Source organism: Podarcis tiliguerta (genome assembly GCF_965153285.1).
Source record: "Podarcis tiliguerta genome assembly, chromosome: 8".
NCBI lineage: Eukaryota > Metazoa > Chordata > Lepidosauria > Squamata > Lacertidae > Podarcis > Podarcis tiliguerta.
Genome location: NC_139541.1, coordinates 16,914,362 through 16,932,123, shown reverse-complemented (window position 1 = coordinate 16,932,123; position 17,762 = coordinate 16,914,362). Strand labels below are relative to the sequence as shown.

Genomic DNA, 17,762 nt, shown 5'->3' with positions numbered 1-17,762 from the left:
AAGTGAAATATCTGGGAATATGGCTAACTTCGAAAAATATTGACTTATTTCAAAACAACTATGTACCAGTGTGGAATGCAATTAAGAAGGACCTGGAAGTGTGGGGAAGAATGAAATTCTCATTCTGGGGAAGAATCTCCATAATTAAAATGAACGTGTTGCCAAGAATGTTATTTTTGTTCCAGACTATCCCCATAATTAAGGGGATTAGCTTATTTAAAGAATGGCAAAGAATGATTTCAAGGTATATATGGCAGGGCAAAAAGCCGAGAATACAATATAAACTTCTAACAGATACAAGACAAAGAGGAGGCTTTGCCCTGCCGGATCTGAAACTATACTACGAGGCATCATGTCTTTGCTGGTTGAAAGAATGGATAAAACTAGAAAATAAGGAACTGTTAGATCTAGAAGGTTATGATAATAGATTTGGTTGGCACGCGTATTTGTGGAAGGATAAGAAAAAAGTACATAAAGGTTTTGGAGACCACATCTTCCGAGGCCCATTAATAGAAGTCTGGGATAGGTATAAAAACCTATTAGAACCTAAAGTACCACACTGGTTATCACCATTAGAGGTTATGAGTGTCAAAAGAACCAATATGAGAAGTGATTGGGCGACATATAACCAATTGTTAATGAAAGAAGGAGGAAAATGGAAGATGAAACCATATGAACAAGTTAAAAAAGATGTTTATGATTGGTTGCATTACTATCAGGCGAATGAAATGTTCAGGAAAGATGTAAGAGAATGGGGTTACACAGATAAAGATTCGACATTTCAGTCCGAAATAATCAATAAGGAGGTTAAAATCCTGTCAAAAATGTATAATCTGTTGTTAGAATGGAATTTAAAAGATGAAGAGGTAAAGTCGGTTATGATTCATTGGGCCAGGGATTTTGGTTATAACATACAATTGGTAGAGTGGGAAAAATTATGGAAAGAAAATTTAAAATTTACTGCATGCATGTCACTGAAAGAGAATGTGATGAAAATGTTCTACAGGTGGTATATTACACCTGTAAAACTGGCAAAAATGTATAAGACTTGTAATAAGTGTTGGAAATGCAAAGAAAATGTGGGTTCTTTCTATCATATGTGGTGGGATTGCAAGAGAGTGAAAGAATTCTGGGAACTGATATATAACGAATTGAAGAAGATTTTGAAGTATACTTTTACAAAGAAACCAGAGATCTTTCTGCTCGGTATTTTAGGAAATGAAATTAAGAGAAAGGACAGTAAATTTTTTCAATATGCGGTGACTGCAGCAAGAATGTTACTGGCGCAGAAGTGGAAACAACAAGAGATACCGACACTTGAAGAATGGAGGTCTAAGTTGTTAGACTATGCTGAACTGGATAAGATGACTGGAAAGATTAGGTACCTAAGAGACCAAAAGTTTACAGAAAACTGGGGGAAATTTGTTAAATATCTGGAGAGCCTAAGTGATGGACAAATAACGCTAGAAGGCTTTAAAAGAGCACTGTGAATATTTGGGAGACATTGTTCAAAGAAAGGTGAAAGAAAAATATATCTAATGGCAATGGGTAAAAAAGGAAATGCGAAAATTTAAATATGGCTACGAAAGATTTGCGGAAAAGCTGAGGGAAGTCAAAACTAAGAACTAATATGTAACATGAAATGTGAACTATATTTTATTTGTTTATTTTGTTGTAAACCAATAAAAAATTATTTAAAAAAAAAAAAAAGTGCCACACCTCACTGACACCTTCAAGCAGAATGCCTTCCTCAGGGCCTCACTAGTAATTTTAAAGAACATACCTGCAAATATCAAGGACTTTGCCAGTACAAGGTTAAATGTGAGTAACAACTTCAGTGCTGCAATAATAATATTAACATTATGCTTCTGGGTATATGTTGAGTTCTTTCCCCCCCACCCTAACTACAGTCAGCCTCCTTCAAACATCCGAGGTTAAATGAGCTTCCTGGTCAAAGGGTATGACTTTCCACCATAGGTTTGTTTGAGTTGTTTCAAATGTTAGTCATACTCAGAGCAGCCCCACTGAAATTAATGGAGATGGTTAATTTCAATGGGGCTACTCTAGGGCTGCCAGACGTCCGGATTTCCCCAGACATTACTAGGATTTCAAAGGCAGAATTGATGTCCGGGGGGAATTTTTGAAACGTGGTGCTTTGTCCTGGATCTTCGGCAAGTCAAAAATCGAATTCTTTTTGGCGTTGATGTGAAAAAAAAGCTCAACAATTTTGGGGTTTGTTTGCTTGCCCCCCACCCCACCCCCCAGAAAGAATAAATGTGGTCGTGAGCAAATTTCATGATAAGCTAGTAAGGTAACTACAGTGGGCTGTCACCAATGCTAGTTCGACTCAAGAGTAGGTCTACTGAAGTTAATGAAAACAACTCGCTTAGGTCCATCAATTGCAATGGGTCAACTCTGAGGTGGGCACAAATCAAAGGGTCTGGCTGTTTTTTATTGGAAGGAAAGAACACAGGGTATTCATTTTGTTTGCTGCAGCAACAATACTTTTTTAGAAATAAAGCTTTCAAGGCAAAGAGAGGTTTGTTCAAAAGCAGAAGGCAGGAAACACATGTTCATTTAACAAATGCGTAAGTTAGTGTGCAGCTCTGCGATGCAGCATGGCTTTTTTCCCCTTGCAGTTATCTGAGGCTAAAAAGCAGCTGACATATATCCTGCCGGATCTGTTTGCTGCTGACTCCTTGACCACAATACATTGACCAGGACAGGTGAAGGGTTCCTGAGCAGCGGGGGTGGGATGGAGCAAAAAGTGCTGGAGCCCACTCCCCCACCCAAACACATAAACCTAATTAGCAGCATCAAGGGGTTATATTTATCACAGACGCTTGTGGGAAAGTGGGCGGCTCAAAGGTTTATGCTTCTGGGGAGCGTAATATGTCTGGCTGCCTCAACTGAAGACAAAATTTATCACGAGGAGATAACGCCATGTCTGTCCGAAACAATTTATTCAGCAAAAATAGGAGCCAGATAGGGGAAGCATGGCTTTTAGAAGGCTGCATTTGGTTTGTAGCAAATGACAAATAGAACCAAATAAGCCCCCTTGGCTTCAGGTTTTCATTTGTTACGAAACCTATGTCAGTAACAAATGGGTACAAGGCAAGTTTAGTTTCGTAAACCTAGGTTTCCTATGTGCCGTACATTTAAAGCACATGGTTTTCCTCAAAAGAATCCTGTGAACTGTAGTTTACCCTTCACAGAGCTACAATTCCCAGTACCCAGGGTTCTTTGGGGAAAGCCATGTGCTTTAAATGTATGACGAATTGGCTCCTCCTCTCTCTGAACCGTTCCATTCCAGCTGCTCGTTATAAGTTATAAGAACTACTGTGTAAGTTCAAGAACTGGATCAGTAGCTTCCTTGTTTCCTCTTTCCTCCTCATCCCCTTTTCCTTTTGTGATGTGTGTTTTAGAATGTAAGCCTGCAGGCAGGCAGGGATAAATTCCCAGGATACTTTGGGGGGAAAGGCACGTGCTTTAGCACATATGCAGCCCAATTCGTACCCATTCACCACGCTTTCGGGAGTGGGGGGCTTAGCTTCTTCCTCGGCAACATATCTGTTGGGTTCCCCGCCCCCCCCCCCCGCCCAACACACATATTGTATCATTCAGGGACATTTGCATCTGCGAGTGCACAAACGACAGCTGCGAATTGTAAGTGAGGTTCCCTGTAAATTCACTTCCTAAGCATAGGCATATTGCATGTATGGTAGGGTGGACAACTGTCGCCACCACAGGTAGGGTACACTGCTCACTTCAGCTACCTCTTCCTAATAAAGCCCCACACCGCTTTGCCTGCTCAGAAGGGTCTCTCTACAAATGAGGATCTATAGCACTGGGACTGAAACACAGCGTTCCTCAACAAGGAGGCTTCGCTTTCAACCCGCTTTGCTACTACCCATCTGGGCATCTGGGGTTACATTAATAGCTGTTGTCAGCTATTTTAACAGGATGAAGCAAACTGGAGGGTGGAATGACAAGAAAGCAGCCAAAGAGAACTAGCGATGTATCTCTTTTCTGCAGTGGACTGACCTTGTGTAGCATTGCATACGCAAACACATCCATGCATAGGCACATGCAATACATAAATATAATACACCTGGGAGGGAGTAATGAGTTGGTTGATTTACTCTTTGCCAAAAGGTCAGGTTGTTTCCAGACTGTGTTAATAAGCAGTTACTGAATGGCTTGCCATCCTGGCGGGAATGAGCAGAGGGAGGGAAGGCAGATTGTGAAAGTCCTCACCATGGTGCTCCAGGGCTGGTGATGCTCACTCAGACTAGGTCACGGCTTTTGTCTCTCAAAATAAGAAAGCAATGCATGTGTGGGTGGCACCAGGGGGAGTTGGCAGTCCCCATACAAGGAGTTTTGCCCCTCCACTTGTCCCCCACCCCAGCCCATTGATGGACTCTCTGTCATTAACATACACTATATTTTTCTTTCAGTTCTCTTAAAACGTCGGACACAACTCGCCCACCTGGAAATATACTTTGCCACTTCTGTGCATTTGGACACCTCTTAAAATATCACAACCAGATTTTGTGTGATGGTTCCTGATATCAAGGAGCAGGGGTTTTTTTGTCTATGATTGGATGCCGTTTTGAATCAAGATGCAGACTGAACCTTTCCAAACAGCACTGCTGTTGTTGTTTTCCTTAGAATTCTCAAGCAGTGCCGAGTACAACATAATTTCCAGTATCTGCCCACCCTGGACATTTTTTGTGGCATCACCTCAGTTTGCGTCTTCCTCTCTCCACCCCCACCCTGGCTTGTGTGCTCTTTCTCATTCTCTCCTTTTGTGCCTATCTTAAACGTGAGGCTGCTCCTTCCTCTTAACGAGAAGTTAAGCTGCTAAAGGAAATCGATTCTCTGAGAGCACAGCATGGCTCGCCTCTCCAGCGAAACCCTCTGAGGTTTCATACAGGAAACCTCAGAAACCTTAGAAGCCAGAAAGCTTTTAAAAGCATTTACGATCAAAAAGCCAAGGTGAGAGAGAGAGAGAGAGAGAGAGAGAGAGCACAAGAGAGAGAGTCAACGTCTCCTGAGCAGGATATGCCTCTTGGAGACGGCTGTCCATCTAGGTTTCAGGGAAGCCCACGTCATCTGCTAAGGCTTGACCTTTGGGGTGAACCATCCTCAGTTTAAAACACCAAGAGCAAGAAACTACACTTCTGTTTGCTTCTTTGTTGTAGGGATAGGGAAGAAATTTGATTTAGTTCTCATTTAAAGGCGAACCGCCATAACTGCACTTTGCAAAACAAGATAGGAACCAAAATACAGCCATCCTTTGAAATTTGCACTTCTCTGGATTTTGCAATGCAGTTCTCCAGGCAAGTAATGCACATGAAAGTGCATATACTAGGGAAATGTGTGTATACAAAATGCATATATTAGTGAAAATAGCATACAAAAATGCATTATATCAGTGAACATTGAATATATATCACTATAGAGAGAGAGTGTGTGTGTATGAAAATTGCATACATAGCCATGAACTAAGCATGCGCTCAGAAGCGACTTGCTTGTTAAGGATTGAGAAAGGATGGATTGGTGTCACTTAGGCATTCACTTACAACTTTTCATATTAATATTATATAGATATATATATAGATAATGAAAATTCATATTTAAACACAGTTCAAAATATGTCCTTTACATACATATTTTATCCTGACACACATTTCTAATCATATTTCTATCCTAAAATACACAACAGCTTATGCTTTGTTGAGCTGAAAATGGTATCACAAAAATTGGAGAAGTGCCAAATCAGAATTGTGTAATTAAACCTACAGAATTCACGGCCACAACACGTGGTGGTGGCAGCGGCGGCAGCCACAAGCTTAGACTGCTCAAAAAATAAAGACAAATTGCCTTTGATTAAGCAAAGCTATTTTTCTACGTAGTGGAGTATTCCTACGTTGTGTACTCCGGCAATAGCTCTCCAGGGTTCCAAGCAGAAGCTCTTCTCCATTGCCTGCTTATACTGGAGTTAGCAGGGACCGAACCTGGGACTGGTGTGATGCAAAGCAGGTGCTCTACCATTGCACAAAGCGCCCTTGAACTTGGTTAGACAAATCCAACAGCTATGAGATGCAGCACAGCTAAATGGAACACCCATGTCCCAGGGCAGTATAGCCTCTGAATCTTGATACCAGTATCAGGCAAAAGGGGGAAAGGATGTTGCCCTCACACCCTGCATAAGGACACATGATAGAGGTGCACGGTGTGGAGAAAACGGACAGAGAAAAAAAAGGTTTTCTCCCTCTCTCATCTAACACTGGAACTTGGGGATCCACAAATGAAACTTGGTGTTGGAATATTCCAGGGCAGACAAGAAAGGAATGACTTCTTCACACAGCACATGAAATTTGCTCTCCCAGAGGCAGTGGCAGCGCCAGCTTTGGATGGCTTTAAAAGAGGATTAGACAGATTCACCAAGGGTAAGGAGCTATCAGTGGCTCCTAACCACAATGGCTACGTTCTACCTCCGCTGTCAGAGGCAGTGTGCCTCTGAATACCAGTTGCTGGCATTCACAAGTGGGGGGAACCTGCTCTTGAACTCAGGTCCTGCTTGTGAGCTTCCCATTGGAGCACCTGGCTGGCCCCTGTGAGAACCAGAGGCCAGACTAGATGGGCCTTTGGCCTGGTCCAGCTGCAGGGCTCCTCTTCCGCCCTTGTGCATGTGAGCTTTCCAGGGGCTTGGCACTCCCGCGAGCCTGCGGGAGGCCCTGAGTTGCTGCTTTGTTTCCTCCCTAAACCATCCCAATTATTTCACTGATGGAATCCAGACAGGGTTTTTCTCCCACAAGGGCAGTGGAGGGTGTTGAGGGAGGAGGAGGAGGAAGGGCAGTCAACTGGCAGGCCGGCCGCAGGCTCAGGCATGTTTCTGGAACGTAGCTGTGGGGGGAAAGTTATTCATCACTTAATTCCTCCCTCGAGGTTTCTCGGCCTCCTTTTTCCCACCACCAGGCCTATTATTTCAGTCACTGAAGGTATCCGGTTTGGGCTGTCAGACTGGGAGGGGCCCACCTCCTCGGTGACACAGGGCACAATGCATGGGAAAAGTGTCAGCCCGCCCAGCCCGCACGCATGCCGCTTGCCTCACTGGAAACTCGCCTGCGGTGGGTTGTTCGTGTCATTACAACAGCTGCGCGCTGCCGGCAGGCCGCCATAACCTCTCCCAACTTGCTGCGTCAGGAGGGGGGGGTGGAGGAGAAGAGAGGGAGGGAGGTAAGCCAGAGGGTTTGTGGTAGGGACATTATGAAGTAAGGAAGGTGGAAGAAAAGGGCCTGCATAACTTCGTGCATTTGGACAGGCTACTGGGCCAATTTTGGGTTTTCTGGGTTTGTTTGGTTTGGGTAGCAGTGGGGCAAGAATTTGCCTTATAAACCAGGCTGTTTTTATTAAGAATGTAAGAAGAGCCTTTCTGGATTAAGCCAATGGCCCTTCTGGTCCAGCATCCTGTTCTGACAGTGGCCAGCCAGATGCCCCAATAGGAAACCTTTAAGCAGAACTAGAGCACAATATCTCTCTTCCTACTTGCAATGATCAGCGACTGGCATTGGGAGGCATACTGCCTCTGACAGCGGAGGCAGATGGAACATACGTAGATATCATAGCTAGTAGACATTGATAGCCTTATCCTCTATGAATTTCTCTGAATGATCTTCCTTTTTAAGAACAAAAGAATAATCCTTTGGTTGTTTTCGGCTAAGTTTTTCTCAGTGTAGGTGCACTGAAATTAATGGACCTAAACTTAGTCATGTTCTATTCTGGGTAAAACTTAATGCCATCCAATATCTCTGAAGGATGGGACTGAGGGCCTAAACATAGTATAACACTCCTTAAACCTTACCAATACTTGGAGTTGCCTTTTACTGAGTCACATCATTCATCCTTTTAGCCTAACACAGCAGGGACTTTTCCCAGCTGTGCCCCTGGAGAGCTAGTCTTTAGGGTGGTCCCTTAAACATCACATTGCCCAAAAAAGAAAGGCAAAAATACAAAAGAGGGCACAAATCTGCATATGCTAATTTATATGTATAGAAACAAATTTAGAAATAATTGCTATCATTTAAACAGTAACACAGGAAGCTGCCCCATTTCCCCGTCCCCCTTTTAATCAGTCTTAATATCAGGCAGAACACCCACTCATGCAGAGATACAGCATGAGCCTCCTTTCTGGATGGCACTTCTAGGTCCCAGAAGCCTTTAGTCTGGGAATGCAGAAGCTGTGGCCTTCCATACAACTCCCACCATCCCTGACCACTGATCTCACTGGCTACTGCTGATGGGAGCTGTAGTCTAATAAACATTTGGATAGCACTGCAAGTTTCCCACTCCTGTTCAAAGCATGTGTTCTCCCACTGAGCTTTGTATTTCACCACAGTGGGGAAGACTAACCTGGTGGTCTCTTTACTTCCTGCTCAGACAGCTCAGACAGCTCAGACAACTGTCTAGATGCTAAACCATTTGTGGGCAACTTCAAGGCCCTGTTATCCCCTTGGACCGTAATATTAAAAAGCCCCCTGTCCTCTGTTGAAGTAGGATACATGACCACCTTAGCCAAAGTAGACATGGCACCATGGTTAGATCTCCCTGCAATATTTTGGAAATTTACCATACAGGCACTTCTATTTAACAAAGCACAATTTTGATGCGTATCGTAGAACTATAGAACTGTAGAGTTAGAAGGAACCTAAAGAGTTTTGTTGTGCAACTGCACAACAAAAGCTCTAGCAGCAATTAATTCTGTATCTTAAGATATACCTTCCACTCAAATGAAGACCAAAGAGCAGAGGTTGCTCCGTGCAAGCTAACAGCTCAGAGGTTAAAGGCCAAGCTTTTTCAAAGCTGTCCTTCCCACTTAGAAGGTCCCTCACCATCCCCTCTGCTTATAATTCTGGCCCCTGCAGCCTTTAGCCTTAGGATGTGAGAGGTAAGGTGATGTGAGGTACTTCAGGCAAACGGTGCAGGTTTGAGAAGATGTCTTAAAGAGATCTGTTCTACCAGCTTTACCTGTATGAGCAGTGCCACTGTGGTGAACTTTGACCCGGCACAGATGAATACTCATGCTCTGTGCTTTCTTTAGCTATATACATGTGCTCGGCTTTTAGTTTGCTGCTGCAGGTTCTACAGCAAGATCACCTAATTTTTGCACCAGGTAAAGCAGAATTCCACAACCTGTGCACAATATGCAAATAAGAATTTGCATTGTTGCGCCTACTGCACTTGCTCTAATCATAGTGGAGATGTCGCAGCTGAGTAATAAAAGCACCTGCTTTGTGTGTAGATAAGTAACTGGTTCGATCCCTGCCATCCCTATTTTAAAAGGATCAGAAAGCAGGTGATGAGGAAATACCTCTGCCTGACACCCTGGGGAGCTGCTGCCAGTCAGAGTACACATCAGGGAAGGATAACTGCAGAGGTATTTCCAAATGCAGCCCTCCAGGCATTTCTGTTTGACTCTCGGGACTCTGCTCAGACTGCACCCCACTTCCACAAGCCACATCCTCTTTGAGTGGTTTTGCCTGACTGAAATATGTCCTCGAACTGTGAAATGCATCTTGCTTGGAAGGAGGATGGAGAAATGTAAGCTGTGTGTGTGTTTTGGAAACCCCTGAATTTTGCGTGGTTTGAATGTAATCTGCTATATAAAGGCAAGAGTAACATCCATTGCTCTGCCCACTTTTACATCTGGCTCTGCCCACTGCCAGTATGTAACCCCAACAGGGCATGCGTCCTTCAGGCTCAAAAGGTTTCTCTACCCCTGAAGTAGACAACAGTTAACATGGAGAAATACTATTAGTTTTTATAAAGCAGACCTGTATTTTCATACGTTCACTCACTTACAGCCTCCTCTACTCCTGAAACTCTGAAGTGCAATTCTGTCTCTGAAACCTTAAGGACTGGAAACATGTCTACACGTGCCTACACAAACACAACCTTGATTAGTTGTTTACCCAGTACCTCATTCTACCTTTGTATGGCATACTGTCAGAATACACAACTTTATCCATTATGCGCTATAGTCTGTGGGAAATTTTCTCCTGCAAGTTCCAAAGATCTCAGAAGCCTGATTTGAAGTAACTTGAGACCAGGGCTTTTAGTTTGTCTGTGCCTGTTCTGTAGGATAGCATTCCTGCTAAGATATAACAGGTGCCCAATATTTGCACTTTATGGAAACAATTGAAGACATTTTTTTTTTGTTCTGACGGGCTTTTGCATCTAGATGAATAGGTCTCTGTCACAGATGTACACTTTGTCTTGTTTTTGTTTTGCTTTTAAATACGCCTGCTGTTTTGTGTGTGCCCTTAACTGTTTTCTTTGCTGTTTTTATTGTACATCACCTTGGAGTGATTGTATAGAAAGCAATTTATAAGTTTAATAATAGTAAAAGTGACATGATAGCAGTTTTTTAAAAAATTACGCGTAGCATGAAGACAGTGCATAGAGAAAAGTTTTTTCTTCCCTCTCTCATAACACTAGAACTCAGGGGCTTCCAATGAATCTGGATGTTGGAAGGTTCCCAACAGATAAAAGAAAGTCCTTCTTCATGCAACGCCTACAGCTGATGACCATTTTGTGTGGGCGTTCCACTCCTGGCCCCTACGTGCATCGTCGGAGTGCATATAAGCATGCCTTGGCCTGTTCCGCCCTTTTAGTGACTTATTTTATGACTTTGGGGTCACTTCTACACTTTGGGTTCAACACTTTGTCTTTCAGATGCATGTTAATCGGTCAGTTAAATTACAGAACTTGCTGCCATGGGAGGCAGTGATGGCAGCCAACTTGGATGGCTTTAAAATATTAGGCAAATGCATGGAGGAGAGGGCTATTGATGACTACTAGTCCCAATAGCTATGCTCTGCCTCTGTCATTGCTTCTGAATACCAGTTGCTGGAAACTGCAGGAGGAGAGAGTGGCCTTCTGCTTGGGTCCTGCTTGAGACTAGGTAAGGTAAAAGGTAAAGGACCCCTGGACAGTTAAGTCCAGTCAAAGGCAATTATGGAGTTGCACCACTCATCTTGCTTTCAGGCCGAGGGAGCTGGTGTTTGTCCACAGACAGCTTTCTGGGTCATGCGGCCAGCATGACTAAACTGCTTCTGGCGCAACGGGACACCGTGACAGAAGCCAGAGCGCACTGAAACACTGTTTACCTTCCTTCTGCAGCGGTATCTATTTATCTACTTGCACTGGCATGCTTTTGAACTGATAGGTTGGCAGGAGCTCGGACAAAGCAACAGGAGCTCACCCCATTGCGGGGATTCGAACCACTGACCTTCTGATCAGCAGACCCAAGAGGCTCAGTGGTTTAGACCACAGCACCACTCGCGTCCCTTGCTTGAGACTAGACTGGCCTGATCCAGCATAGCTTTTCTTATGTTCTTACTCATCATTTACTTATGTTCTTACTCTTTGGATGGCTTTAAAGGAGGATTTGATGAATTCCTAGAGGAGAAGACAATTAATGGCTACTATGCATAAATGGATATGTTCCAGCTTCACTGTCAAGAGGCTGTAACTGGGAATCACAAGCAGGGAGAGTTGCACAAGTGCTTTTGAGTACTTGGTTGGCCACTATAAGATGTGGGACTGTTTGGGATACATACCCACAAACACATAATATAATTTCCTCCTTCCACATATACATAGCCAGAACTTGAGACCCAAGGCCCTTGCTCAGGTGCTCCTGCCAAATGATGTGTCCTGGGTGGTGTCACAGCACACCCTTTAAAACACTCCCTATCAACTAAGGACATTCTGGCAGTTCCTCTTAAACAGGTCATTAGGCAGCTATAGCTTGAAGCTACCTGACTCCCAATCCACAAGTTCAAGGACGTTAAGGGGTCTGAGAGCGTCAATCCCATCCTCAATTATTCTACCACCTTCCAAACTGATCCTTGCACATAACAGGTTCAACAAGTTAACTGTATAATCCCTAAAGAAGCTCCATGCAAAATTATTTTTGTAATACAGAACATGTTCTCCATAGGTGTATGCAAGGGAAAGGGGTCTTTTTAGTAGTCACAATGGAATGCTCTCCCCAGACAGCAGGGGCAAAATGAGGCTTTATTTCACCCAGGGAAAGACCCACTTTGGCACCACACACATGCCTTTGCACACACACACAGGTTAGTGATTACATATATTTACTGAAGTTTTCAGGCACCAGGCCTGTTGGCAGACCAACTCTGCGTTACGAAGATGTCTGCAAGCAAGACATAAAGGCTGGCAACATCAACCCCGCCATGTGGGAATGCCTTGTAGATGACCACAGTGCCTGGAGACAGAGGAGGAATGGCTGCTGGGAGGAACACAGAGAAAAGAAATGCCATGGTGCATCTGCAGCAGCACAACTGGATGCCTTCATCTGCCCCAGCTGCAAGCCAACAACAATTTCACATCTGTGAAACTGCCAGTGCTGTTGTGTGAGTGTGCTATACTGATTTTACCTTGTTGCTAGCTTTATGCTGTTAGATCTTGTGATTTTATTGTTTTATTGATGGCTTTAACGTTTATTGTAAGCCATCCTGGGAAATTTTCGTTATTGCTCAGCCTAAAAATCAAAGTAAATACGGGGCTTTCCCCCCCAACATTATTCCTGCTCAGAGTCAGCCCACTGAAATTAATGGGCATAAGCTAGTCATGGCCATCATTTCAGTGGTGCTAATGTTGGATACAAACCACAGTAAACTGGGAATCAGAACCCAGAAGCTGGAATGTAGAGTTGGAAGGGACCCCAAGGGTCATCTAGTCCAACCCCCTGCAATGCAGGAATCTCAACTGAAGCACCCCCAACAGATGGCCATCCAACCTCTGTTCGAAAACCTCCACTTTGCGAGGACCTCCGTTCCACTGTCAAACATGTTGCCAATGTCCGTTCTTCTCAGAGTAGACCCACTGAAAGTAATGCCCAGGGTTAGGCTTAACTTGGGACAATTAACATCAATGGGTCTACACTGAGTAGGGCTAGCATTGGTGACAGCCCTATATCTCTATGAATTGGGTAACCCCACTCGGTATTCCTGCCCACACGCATTAGAAACAGATCTGTCAAGGACCTCCTTAATTCGAATACATTAAACATGATAATGTGATGTCAACTTCTGTTTGCTCTTCCTGGAGAGGATCGGCGCTGACAGGCCTTCTCATGCCCATCGCTGGCTGCCCTTGAGTCGTCTTCCAAACCCTGATTTTTTTTTTGTCTGTTCCCTCCTCCCTTCCTCTAAACCTCCTCTCCATTTCCTCTCTTCTCCTCTCCACTTAGCATCATCAGCCATTTGGACAGAATGTCGAAAGCTGCTTTGGGGCGTTTGTTGTGAAAGGGGACAGGAGCCAAGGAATGGGAACCATATCCGTAAAAGGATGCCAAGTTTAATACAGTTGTCGTTTTTTCAGCAGATCCGAATGGAGGGTGCATTGGGTTATTGCCTGTTGAGTTGACTGGTGCTTGCCAGTGGCCGTGGGTGGGAGTGGGCAGGGAACAACACAACAGCTTAATTCCTCTGCCACTGCACCATCAAGGGAGAAAAGCAATATATCAGAGGTGGCAGAAACAATGACTATTGCAGTGCTTTTCAGTTGCAGTGGCACCACAGAAACCCAACGTATCCTTGCCCAAAGTACCCTGAGCAATAGTTTAATAGTAGATCACCTGCTTGCAGGAAGGGCCGTAGCTCAGTGGTAGAACATCTGCTTTGCATGCAGAAGGTCCCAGGTAGACAAACTGAGCTACTGGTCTGACTCGCTATAAAGTAGCATCCTATGTTTCTGCATCTTAAGGCAAGGGCCATAGCTCAGTGGTGCAGCAGCTGCTTTGCATGCATAAGGTATCAGTTTTAATCCCCAGCAACTCCAGGTAGAGCTAGGAATGTCCCCTGCCTGAAGCTGTGGAAAACTGCTGCCAGTCAGTGTAGACAGATGAGCCATGGGTCTGATAAGAAAGCTTCCTATGTCCCTTGGCATGCAAAAATCCCAGGTTCAATCCCTGACATTTACAGTTAAATAAAGGACCAGGTAGCAGGCCCTTGAGAAGAGCTGCCAGCATGAGCAGACAACACTGAGCTAGGTGGACCAATAATCTCACCTGGACTAAGATGGTCTATTGTTTTCAAACATGTGCTGTAGGGCTCCTTGCACATTTATTAAGGTTTCTGCAATAAGAGTCAAGGCCAGCTGTATAATGAACCATGCTGAACCATGTGGCTCAGGCAAGTGGATCAGAAGGGAAAGCAGATTCTGCTGCATATAGTGGGCGGGTGGGCAGTTGGGAGCAAAGTTGAAGAATTGTTACATGAAGGGGAAATCCTCCACCATTCCACTAATCCTGGTCCAATGCTCTGACTACCACACCAGCTACACACCCTGCTCATTAAGCATTCATCCCTGATTTGCTGGCATAAAGCTTACATGGAGGTTTAGACTATATCCAGTCTTTATTGAGCATGCTTTCTGATTTGCACACGGGGAAGTTATACAGCAATGAGTGTTCATTCCAATTTTCTTTCAGTGTGTTTATATGTCTTCCTATTAGTCATTCATTCACCCCACAAATTCCAATGCATTTTCCTGTCACTTTCCAAACTGCAAAAAGCTTGCTTGCTTGCTTGCTTGCTTGCTTGCTTTATTTATTTATTTATTTATTTATTTGGATTTCTTGTGCTTGGTTGGCACGTTAAACAACAAAGTTCCAGTATGTGTTTTAATCCCTTGTAAAGAAACAGTGTCAGTCTGGAGACATGCCATCTCAAAATCATGAGACAATCTAAACATCAACAATGCAAGACTAGTAATAAAATAAAATAAAATCAGAACTGAAGCATTTATCTGGGGTGAATCCAGCACACCCCTCTGGATCTTGGTGCCTCATTCATGACCCACCCTCTCAGAATACCTTCTTACCTTGTCTTCCCAGAAGCGATTTGTCCCATGTCATACTGCTTGGGATGAAGAGATGAAGCAAAAAGTGGTGTGGTGGGGGAACCCTCCCAAACCTTTCCTCTTTGAAGCGACAGTGAGTTCACTTATTGGAAGAATTGCTGCTACAGCAGATGCTTTGGTTTGAAAAGGCTTTCTGTGGGAGAGAAGAAGAAAAATGCAACAGGGAGAGGTTATTCCTATCACTTTATTTTCAGTTCTCAGGACATACCCTCCAAAGGGTCACAACCATGCCGTACATTTAAAGTATTCTTATACGGTACCACTTTAAAAGCCACATCTTTCCCCCAAAGGATCATGGGAGCTGTTTCTTCATCACAGAGCTACAATTCCCAGGATTCTTTGTAGGGGACGTCATCAACGTCAAAGTAGTATTAAGAGAATTCTCGGGAAGATGTCAGAAGATGCTTTTTGAAAACAAAACAAAAAAGTGAGGAAGAGATAGTTTGCACATATGGAAGACCAGCTTCTTCCACATTGTCCTGCCCATACTAATAATCAGCAGGTGGGACCTTTTTGGGGGTCCCCACACAGGATGAAATACAGTAGCAGCTCCACACATGAAACTTCCCTCCTATTAAGGTACATCTGGGCCCATCTCTTTATACTGTTAAACTTCTAGTTAAGATGAACTTTTTTTCAGCGAATATTTGGAGGAGGAGAGACCCGATTTGATAAGCACCTTTTTATTGATTTTATTGCATTTATATCTGACCTTTCTCTCCCCAAGATGTTCTTTCCCTCCTCCTTTAACCCTCACCCCACAACAACCCTGTGAGGTACATTAGGTTGAGAGGCAATGACTGGCCCATGGTCACCAAATGAGTTGTTTTTTTTTTTCATTTAGGCAAGCCTACCCAGATATGTATGTGCTTTTATTTTAATACGTATGTTTTTTAACTGCTGATTTTATTTCTAAAGTGTGTTTTTTAGATTTAACTTTTTTTACCGCAGACCTTTATGGATAAGTTTTATGCATATTTTATCCCATGTAAACCCCTTAGAGGCATTTTTAATGATTAAGCAATATACAAATTCCATTAAGTAAATAAAACAATAGCGTACACCCACAGGAAGGAAAGCACCCGCCTGCAGGGCCCCTTAATTTGTAGTGGTGGTTTGAGCTTGGAAGTAATAAGGTGTGGGTCTTCCAGCTTTTAGTCTTACAAAAGTGCTGGCTCTGCAGCTCAAGCTTTGATACTTTGACGACCACCTTCTCTGCAAATGCAGCGGGGCAGCAGGCAGGATTTGACACTGACCTCTCCCTGTTCCTGCCATGGTGAATTCCTAACAAGCCAAAACAGCCTGATCCTGTGCAAAGTTAAGCACATCTAAGTCCACTGAAATCAATGCACTTTCAGCCGGCCTAACTGTGCACAGGCCTGCCTCCTTAAGAAGCTGCAAATATTTCTTCAACGTTTCCTGCTTGAATTTCGCTAGGTCGTTCAACTCCTGTCAAACAAGATGAGCTATGACTTCCAGGGACATGCTGGCAGGGCCCTTTCCCATGGCAGAACAAGGAGAGGGGGAGCCCTCTTTCTTTTAACATCTGAAACAAAAGACTGTTTGTATCAAATTTCATCCTGGGATTTCCTTGTTTTAATCTGCCAGATCTTGAAACTGTTAAGCTCACTAACAGATACCCCTGGAGAATGGAGGTGGGGTAGGGGGGTGGGGTAGAGTTGCTTTCAAAATGTAGAGCTTGGAAAGTATGAAAATTTAACCCAGAGGGTGGGGGGATACAATTTGCGAAGAATTAAATTCTATAAATTAATTCAGAATCTTCTATTTGGGTGTGTTTTATGGCTTAGCTCCTGTGCCTTTAATGGTTGTGTGACAGTTCAATAGATGCATAGATGCAGCCCTTTCAAGCAGGATGGTGTTAAGTGCTGAGGCTGTTTCACCTGTTGAACATCTGCCTGTCTCAAAGTTGTTTTCATGCTCAAAGGCCCTGACAGAAGAAAAAGGCCTCAGAGAGCACAACTGGATGAATGGATACGTAACACGTATAGTGTTCCGAATGCTCAAATTATTATTGTTGATCATTCAAATAGTGTCATCCATTTTATTTTTTACTATTATTAATTATTATTATTATTATTATTATTATTATTATTATTATTATTATAGAACCACCCTTCATCTGGGCAGTTCACAACATAAAAATACAAAATGAGAACACAAAATACCGGTACATAATAAAAACAGAAAGAAACCAATAACACCCCCATAACACAGAGCTACAATTCCCAGTACCGTTAACAAGCAACAGTTCCCAGAATGATTTGGGGAAGGTGAAATGTGCTTTAAATGTATAGCACACACCCAACCTATGTTACAGAATGTTTGGGGACTAATTACCACAACAACCCTGTAGGCCACATCACTGCTGTTACTATAATCAAGGCAGAGAGAGGCTGTCTAGGCTGAGGCCAAATCTGAGGTAAAATTTGTGACAGACGTAAAACTTGAACCAGGCAGAATTTCCAAACTGCCATTATGCTATTCCGTTCCTCAGAAAAGCATCGAAGCCTCTTCTTTCCAATTTTGCTGAGGGGAAGCGTGTGATTCAGCAATGTTCGGAACCTAGAGCGAGCAAATTGAGCATTTTCAAATGTACGCGCCCACAAATTACCTCAAGAACCCTTGTGAGGAGCCTGCAAATTAAGCCAGTGCTGTTAACTATAATCAAGGCACAGAGAGAGAGACCACCTAGACTGGAAGTAAAATCTGAAGTAAAAAATTTGCGACTGAGGTAAAACTCGAACCAGGCATCATTCCTAACCTGCCATTATGCTACTCCGTTC

The 17,762-nt window shown here is 43.5% G+C and overlaps 1 long non-coding RNA gene across 1 annotated transcript in view; it reads right to left on the bottom strand.

Annotated features, from left to right (window-relative positions):
- LOC310684013 overlaps positions 1-15,085 on the bottom strand; it is a 127,723-nt gene extending 112,638 nt beyond the window's left edge. Inside the window, exon 1 of the long non-coding RNA XR_014514652.1 lies at positions 14,920-15,085. This is a non-coding gene — a long non-coding RNA (uncharacterized lncRNA). The remainder of the gene's footprint in view (positions 1-14,919) is intronic.
- Between the last annotated feature and the right edge of the window lie 2,677 nt (positions 15,086-17,762).